General features: G+C 48.1%; 1 long non-coding RNA gene across 1 annotated transcript; it reads right to left on the bottom strand.

Moving 5' to 3' along the window:
• LOC138808080 (uncharacterized) lies at positions 1 to 8362 on the bottom strand. Its single transcript, XR_011366383.1, has 3 exons — positions 8302 to 8362; positions 5749 to 5837; positions 1 to 235 (listed from the first exon to the last, which is right to left on the bottom strand). It is a non-coding gene; the product is annotated as an uncharacterized lncRNA (long non-coding RNA).
• Between the last annotated feature and the right edge of the window lie 624 nt (positions 8363 to 8986).

Here is an 8986-nt window from a genome sequence, read left to right as displayed (position 1 = left end):
TGGAGAGACCTCGGGGAGGAGAAGAGAGGGGGACCAAACCAGTGAAAATTAGAATGGCATATGAATGAAAATGGACTGCTTTCTATTCTGAGCAGGAGATGCTGGTGTGTGATTCGTCAGGGGTGTTGAAGCAAAATGGACACAGTTGGGAGAAATTTCTGGAGGCTGTTCCAACTGTTTGCCCAGGGTTCCATCAAGCAGCATGAAAGATGATGGAGGAGGACAGCCTGAGATCCTGGGATGGAAAATAGAGGGGTGGAAATGGACGGTTAGTGGAACTACTTCATTGCATGCTGTATCGAGGATTTTACATGAAGCACTGACTTTCTATTTACAAAATATAGCAAAATAAATTAATTTAATTCCATTTAAAAAAGGAAGGGTGTGGTCAATTCATCACCCACTTCTCCGTCAGAAGTTCACTCAACACAAATGCATGAGTACAGGAGCAGACCTGAGGTAGGGATTTTAGTAGTCATAACCTTTTTTTTTTAATCTCATGTTTACTATTTAATAGGATGTGGTCATCTTTCTTGAGGAACAACTATAGATCTGTGTGCCTGGACATGGACATTTGTTGGTTGTCTTCCAAGCAACTGTTCTTGCCTTGTTTCTTAAGAGGGCTCAGGCCTTCTGAGCCAGATGGTCTGAGTGAGTCACTCTACCCCTAGCTCTGGGTATACTCCCATTAACTTTGCCACTCAGTTTATCTTATTACCAGCCTTGCCAGTTGGTTCTAGGCTTAGCAACCTGACCCATTTTGGAACAAAGAAGAGCTTCCTGCTGAGAACTTCTGTGCTAGAAAGTGTCTCTCTTTTTCATGGAAGATCTGGGGTTGATTCGTTCTCTTATGCTCGGTGGTGTGACATAAGAAGGTGGGAATTACAAATATAGTGGCCATTATGACCAGGAGAAGCAAAAACTGATGGTTCATGGGGCAGAGTTGAGAGTATGGCAGAAAACATGACTCTCTATCTGGAGACTCTAGATCAAACCATGGGATGTGACCTACTTCTGGATTCTTCCGTTGAATGAGCCAATAACTTTAATTTTGTTTCAGATTTTTCTGCTCCTAGCAGCCTGAAGTATTCTTTTTTTTTTTTTTTTTTGTCAGTCATGGGGCTTGAACTCTGGGCCTGGGCGTTGTCCCTCAGCTCTTCAGCTCAAGGCTAGTGCTCTACCACTAGAGCCAAAGTGCCACTTCCAGCTTTTTCTGCTTATGTAGTACTGAGGAATCGAACCCAGGGCCTTGTGCATGCAAGGCAAGTGCTCTACCACTGAGCCACCTTCCCAGCCCAGCCTGAAGTATTCCAAGGAACACAATTGGTTTTAGAGATGGAATCTCTTCTGTCCTACATTCATAGCTTTCAATCTACCACCCAAGTTGTTCTCTAAGCAGTTGGATGACATCAATACATATTTCTTTGGCAGTACACAACTAAGATCTAGAGGACACAATGGACTTAGACCATTTACATCTCACAGTCAGACAGTGCTGGAATTAGACCCTAAATTCTGGAGCAAAACATTTTCTTATCAGTTATGAGTTATGACCCCAAACTGTCTGAGTTTAGGGTCCAGTGGAAAGAATAATTTTGAAGGATGGGCCACACTGCTAGGCTGACAGTAAGGATGTAGAAGTGAGTCAGCTATGTCCTGAATTGTAGGGCACAAGGCATACAGAGAGTGGCAATTCTTAAGGGGACAGACTGGGGACATCTTTTCAGGACATTTGACAGGTCAGAAATCCAATGACCAGTCTGTAGATGCACAAAGCCCCTAGAGTTGTGTAGTAAGGGACATTTTTTGTGACAGCACTATCAGTCAGGGTTTCTGGTGGCAAGCAACAGAAGCCCGCTGGTGGACTGGGCGAAGAAGAGTGTATGGGTGAGACACTGGCAGCTGTCAGTACTGACAGGAAACATGGAGACCTAACCCTGAAGCCAAGCTTCTAAGACCCGGATGATCATGGGGGCAGGGACCAGGCACCTGCTCTTGTCTCTCTAAGTCCAGAAGAAGCTACTACTGCCTCTGTGCCAAGACCTCAGTCTTGCAAATATCATCACCACATAAGCCAGATCCTTGCCAGCAGGAGAGATCCCATGGAAAGCCTTTCTACTTCAATTGCTGTCCTCACAACCGGTGTTCTAGAGGGTGAGCTGAGGGCCAGAGCCTTGTACACCTGCCGTCATCCAAGCTGCAGGGGAGACTGAGGTAGATTTATTTATTCTGTGCTTTTTGCTTTGCAGAGATAGGATGCAAAGGGACAGAACTATCCCAAGGTAGTAACAAGAGCATTTGATAAGAGCTGAAAAGACAGAAAACAGTAGTCATGTCTGCAACATGTGGACCCCAAATTGTGGCTGTTGGGGGAGAGTCAGGCAGAACTGGGTTTGGTTTCTGGCTCTGATGTTGGTACAGCTCTGATACTGTAGGCAAAGCATGCCTAGTGCCTCAATGACATCACCTGTCTCCTTGGGTGGATGAGGAGTCAGTTAACTTCCTGGTTACAATAATGTGGAAAATAATATAATATGGTGTGTACATAGTAGGTCCTCAACAAAAGGTAGCTAGCCATTAATATGACCAGTTTCCAGGGTCTTCCATAGACACTCTCTTCTGAATAATGCAAGGGGAACCTGGGCCAGGGGACTTGCCTACAACTCAAATCACAATGGACCCGGGGACATGCATTTGAACTTGTACTCGGGGCCCCAGCTTCTGTCCTAATTCCGAGTCTTATCGCTTTCCTATGCAATCAGAAGGTGGCAGATGTCATGAAGTAATGAAGACGTAATCTCATTGTAAGCTGATTTTTTTAGGGTTAGGGACATTCAAAGTGAGTTTTATTTACCGTTCTTGTTCTTTCTGTGTTGCTTGGAAATTTACTAATGGGTACACAGAATGAAAAATCATCTAAAAAAATCAGTAAATCCATTCTCATCTTGGGGAACAGGCTGTCTTCAGTTGAGTTCTCCTGAAGTGGAGCATTGGGGGTGAAGATTTTGGAACAGATGGTTTATGAAGTAGTAGACCGAAGCACAGGTTTTCTAATCTGCATGGAGGTCTCCCAAGTGTGGGACCACTGAGCAAGGGTGGCACTGGAGATCACCCGAATCACAGGGTACCGTGGTGGAATGGGTTTGGGAGATGCCAGTCTTCCTGACAGTTGGACTTTCCAGGGCTTTCCTCTACTAATGCGCATTCAGATGCGCTGAGAGGGACTCACAGATTCAGCGCTCACCCAGGGTGACTCCGTACGATTAATATTCTGATGAGCGCACTTAGGGAAAGAGTGGATGATCTCAGAAGTCACTTCAAGCTATAAATCGGGTGGCTTCTTTTGATGATCTCATGTAATCTTCTCCCCCAAGTTAAACAAGCAAAGTGAGCTATGGTCAAATTGCTTATAAAAACTGAGTAGCCTGCTAGGTGTGGTGGTTCACGTCTATAATTCCAGAATTGGGGAGGCAGGAGGCTGGAGGCTTGAGAGTTCTACATCAGTTCGGACTACATACATAGTGAGACTCTATCTTGTAAAACTAACAAACTAGCACAAGTAGCTAGTTATTTGGGAGAATGAGACTCAAATTCATATATTTTAAGTCTCTACTTCCCACTCACTAGGCACATAGATGTTATGAGTTGAATTTTGTCCACTCAAAGATATGGTGAAGCCAGATGGAGTGACAATTCTGTATTCCTAGATACCCAAGAGGCTAAGATATGGAGGATCGCATTTCAAGGCCAGCCTAGGGCAAAAGTTTGCAAAACTCTATCTTGCAAGACTCTTATCTAATGGGGTGCAGTGGTGCCTGCCTATCATCTCAGCTTTGAGAAGTAAATAAGAGGACTGAGCTCTAGGTGAGCCCAGGTAACAGTGAGATCCTGTTTAAAAAATAACTAGAACAAAGAGGGATGAAGGCAAGAACAAAGCCCTGAGTTCAAAACCCTACTATAGTTTAAAAAAACAAACAACTCAAAGCCAAAACAAAACAACAACCACATAAGATTATGTTGAAGTCCTAAGCTCTAGTATTCCAGCATGTGCTCTTATTTGGAAACAGGACCTACACAGAGGCAATCAAGGTAATTATTATAGGCACCCAACATGGTTGGTGTCCTTATAACAAAAGGGAATTTGTTTGCAGAGACAGACATAGAGGAAAGATGGGAAAAGGTCACGTGGAGATGGAGGCAGACTGGAGGAATGCCATCACTGGATGTGGGAAGGATTTCAGAGGGTGCACAGCCCCTACCATCACCTTGACCTTGGACTCCAGAACTGTGAGGTTATACGCCCATGTTGTTCTAAGCCACCAGTCTGCAGTTCTTTGTCACCACAATTCTACAGAGTGGATATGCAGGCATGACACTAGCTTGGAATGTAGCTGCCAGAGGTCAGTTTAGCTAGGCTGAGGTTTAGGGTCAAGACAGAGCAGTTCACTGCGCCTGAAGGGAGAGCCTCTGGCCTGTGCCCTGGGCAGACTGAGCTTCTGTTTAACAGCGAGGAACAAGAAGCTGCTCTAACTCTTCTCTTCCACCCTGTGCCCCTCCTCCCTCCTCGGCCCACCTCAAGGGCAGACAGAACTTGGAGCTTACAAGCCTTTTCAAAACAAACAGGTCCCCTCAGTGCTTGCTTTCCTCCTGCGCTGGGCTTCCCGGGCCACGGAGGAATGTGGCCTCTCGCTGTGGAAAGCGCCAAGAGCGAGCTCTGCCAGCAGACTTGGCAGGTACCATGCTGTCGTCCCCCCTCCCCCCAGTGCAAACACCTGTTGCTCCATCTATTTGTGGAGCCCCTCCGGGTGTTCGCAGTGGCAGGCAGAGCACGGGCTTCTGTACTAGGTGGGTCATTTCTGCAGTGGTGAGATCTTCCCATAGGATGTATCCATCTCAGTTCCCGAGGCCCCAGAGATATCCACATTTGGTGGGGGCGGAGAGGGAGAGGATTCTGAGATAAAGGCAGGGGCTCTTCATTTTACTGATGACCAACCCAAGGCCCAAAGGGTTGAAGGAACTCTCCCCAGGGCTGTACAAATCAACTCGTGGCAGAGCTTGGACTGGTCCCCAAAGGAGCTTTGGGGGGAAGAATTGGGGGTCCGTGCAAATACAGGAGCAAAGCAAAGTGAGCATTTGGAGCTGGGGGGGCCAGAATCAGGGGCAGCTGCCCATTGCGGGGTGGAAAGTGGGTTTGGAGCATCACAGAGGCCCCAGCTTTGGATTCAGAATCAGGTTTAAATCGAATTTCTGCTAGGGATGGGGAAGTTGTTCTCTTGTGCCTCAGTTTATCTGATACAGGAAGGAAATACTTAGACCTGGTATTGGTGGGCGCGAGTCCCTGAGCAAGTCACAAGTAAGGCTGTGGCGGCCTCTGACCACCCCGAGCTCTCGCCTGGAGCTGACCCCACGAACGCTGGCTGCTCTGTGCTGGACGGGGGAGAAGTTTGGAAACAAGATGCTGACTTGTTTGAGGGGGGCTGAGAAGTGCCGGTTGGGGAAATGGGCTGGGAGGGGCTCTTGGCAGGTACTGGGGATTGGAGAGTGATGGGTAACGAAGCCCTCCGGGGTGATCTCTGCAGTTTAGTTTAAGGGCCTGTGAACAAAACAAAATAAAATCTGGAACAAAGTTCCCAGGATCCTTTTCAAGTGCTGCCAAGCCTGGGCAGGTCTTGTGAGCCGGGCTGAGCTGGCTGCGTCTCCCACTCCCTTCAGAGACAGTGGTCATGGCCCTTGGGTGTAAGAATCTACCTTGAGCAATGGAGTTACATTTGGGCAGGCTGGTCTTCCCACGGAGCCTTGGCTCTCACTTCTGTGCTCCTCATTTTGAGCTGCTCCAACTGGCAAAGAAACGGGGTGGGAGAGAAGGTAGGTTCAGTGGGGGCAGCTCTACCGAAGGGGAGTACTGACCCCCATCGTCCCCCAGGACTGAAGAGGAGGGAAAAACATGCTAGATTCCTGACTCTTCTCACAGAGAAGCATCCATTCATTCCCTGCCTGGCTCCAACAGAGACCTACAGGGACTCTGCTCTGCTTTGCAATCCCTCTGGTTATGGAGTAGAAATTCCTTAGCCTGGTAGGTTCTCAAGGATCTGGCCTTGTTCTACCTGTACCGCTCATCTCTGGGGTTCTTCCTACATTAGCCTTACTCTAGCCACACCTAGGACTTGTACCAAGACCTAGCGCACCCATGCTACATGTACAGACAAAGACAGTATAGTGGAGGCAGAGTACATGCTGTCCATATCTGCTGGGTTGAATCACACTTTGTTCTTCATTCTTGTCATCTTTTTTTTTTTTTTAAAGCACAATAAAATTAAAGACACAACCAAACACGGCTATGAAAAGGAACTTACACAACTGAAATAAATTCTTGTAGCTATATGTCTGTCTTGAGTCATGATTGTGGGAAGAGCTTCCTACTACCAAAAAGAACAAACGGAAGCTACTTCCTGCTCTCTGGCTAGACACGAAGCACCCTGGATGGGCCAGCTGTCACCTCCTGGTTTGTACAACTAGCAGTGAGTGCACAGATATTGACTACTGCGGAGAACAAAGTCACTACTAAGGGGGTTTGGGATGGTGGAGAGCACAGGGACGGCCACCCAATTGCCCAAACCTGGTACTCGGCCATCCTGGGGAAGCCCAGCCCTCGTCTTCAAGGTTACATGGCAGAGAGTTGTACACAATGCTCACAGAATCCAGACCCAGACCCAGACCAAGTATATCAGAGGAGGAGTCAGAAAAAGAGAGACTGGCTAAATCTAAGGAGGTGGGGGTTTAGACAGGGAGTAAAGGATGACTGGGTATTGGACAGATACAGGTGAGCAGGGAAGACACCAGCTTCGGCCATTCCTCCATCCATCAGAGGTACAGTTTGGTTTTGGTTTCTGACCAACGAGTGCTTTAACGTTCCGGAATCTGTTTTCTCAGAGACCAGTGTCTTCAGGGTAGGGACGCAGTCTTTAGCTGGCTAGCTTTCATACTGAGTGAATTCTCAAGCAGCCCAGCGATTGTTAAGGCAAGTGCCTGTTGAGGCAGGCTATTGTTGAGTGGGTGTAAGTGCAGTTTCTCAGCAGAACCGAAGGAATTATGGAGGGATAAGTAGAGAGCTGCAGAAAGTTGCCAAATTCCATGCTATTGATGAAATGGATTCGTTTTGATCTTCACTCAATTGCTCTTCTAAACTAGGCCTGAACAATGTTCGGCGATTTCTCTTTTGCAAGAATCGTTCCACCCAAGAATAGCAAGCATTAAATTCAAGACAGAGCCCTCAGGAAATAACCCACCCTGTGCTCCTCTCTAAGAAAGGAGACACAGCAGACAGACACCAGCATGGGAGGGCTCCATGACTGTGGCTTAGCTACTTAGTCCCAAAGTTTTCTTGCATGCAGGCACAGAATGTGTTTGCACCTGCCAACTATAGTTTCCAACATTTATGCACCCTGGGAATGGGCCAGAGACCTGCTGCTGATGTTGGATATCAAGGAAGAAAAAAAAAAGTTCACCCTCCTCTTATCTCCCAATTCCTCCACTTTGACCTGTCACTCATGCCTGGAATTGCACCTTTAAAACAAACTACTTTGCATTTGGACTGTGTGTGTGTGTGTGTGTGTGTGTGTGTGTGTGTGTGTGTGTGTGTGTGTGTGTGTGTGTGTGTGTGTGTGTGTGTGTGTGTGTGTGTGTGTGTGTGTGTGTGTGTGACAGTACTCAGGTTTGAACCTAGGACCTCAATTTGTGAGACAGCTGCTGTATTATTTGAGCCATGCCCCATCCCCATATTAGACCAAATATTACAACCTGAGATGCCTATATACAGGGAAGGGGCCGCACAGAATAGCTATCATTACAGGTAGACAGTGAGGACTGGAGGGCAAGGTCATGTCCACAGGGTTCAAAGGGCAGTTAACTCCTTGACCCCAGCCTGGAGGGGCCAAAGCTTCTGTTTTCAAGGAGGCTAGCATGGGCCCTTCCGTTTCACTCAAATTCTAATTCTGAATTTTAAACACAAGGCCACATATTTCCAAAGTGAAAGCTCTCTCTAGCCAAAGCTCAAGGTAAGAACCAGCCTCTGCAAAACTGGGTTTGATCTTTTGCCCCAGTGGGCAGCTATTTCTATAGAGATTCTTTCCAGCGGTGGTTTGGGACTAGCGACGGAGTTGGATTGAACTGCATGGGCAGCCAGGTTTGAGGAGGCCTGCACAGGGCTCAAAGTAGGGGGCAGCGAACGAGATGGGTGCAGAATTAAAGAGGTGCTCATCCTCTTGGGTGATCCTCAATTTGATCATGAAAGAGAAGACGTACCTATATTTTACTATCCAGGTGAAACCCAGCCTTCTCATACTCCCTTGCCCAGCGTGTGGGCATAGGTGAGGGAGGGAAGGAAGGGTACCAGACAGTTCAAAGTGTAGGTGCAGATGGTGCAGTCCAGAAGGTGTGGGAAGGTTCTTGAAGACCAGGTCTGCAGGCAGCAGGCTTCGGCTCCCGCTTGGAGCCTCGGCGGGTGCTGGGCACAGCACGTCCTGTTCTTATGGCCCCCACCGTTTGCTTCTCCAAATATTACCACACCCTCTGGAAGTCTTGCCTCAGTTCTGCCCTAAGTGACCTCAGGGGAAAGTGCGAGAAAGCCAGGAGCAGCCGTTGTTTTCATGCGAGAAAAACAGTCCTTGTCACGGTGCCTGGCTCCAGGGCTTCTATGCTCATGCCTGACAAGGAGCCATCGGAGTTAGGGACCATTTGAGAAGGGAAGGGGGGAGGGGAGGTGGTTCCCGCTCGCTCAGTCAGCGGTTCCAGGAGGGCTGCTTGGGGCCTCTGATTCCAGGGAGGCCTGGAGAGGATGGACTGACTGCCCGCTTCCTCCTGACAAGGGGCGGAAGCTGCAGAGGAACACAGCCACTCCCGCCACTCCCAGTGGATCTTAGCAGGAATCTGGAGGTTCCTCTTTGACTCCCTAGCCAAGTGCCTGAGTTGGGGACAGCTGGGGTTGTTT

This window comes from Dipodomys merriami, unplaced genomic scaffold (genome assembly GCF_024711535.1).
Source record: "Dipodomys merriami isolate MVZ:Mamm:240054 unplaced genomic scaffold, mDipMer1.0.p SCAF_44, whole genome shotgun sequence".
NCBI classification, from domain to species: domain Eukaryota; kingdom Metazoa; phylum Chordata; class Mammalia; order Rodentia; family Heteromyidae; genus Dipodomys; species Dipodomys merriami.
The sequence above is the reverse complement of the archived record's forward strand: the minus strand, read 5'-3'. Positions and strand labels throughout refer to the sequence as shown.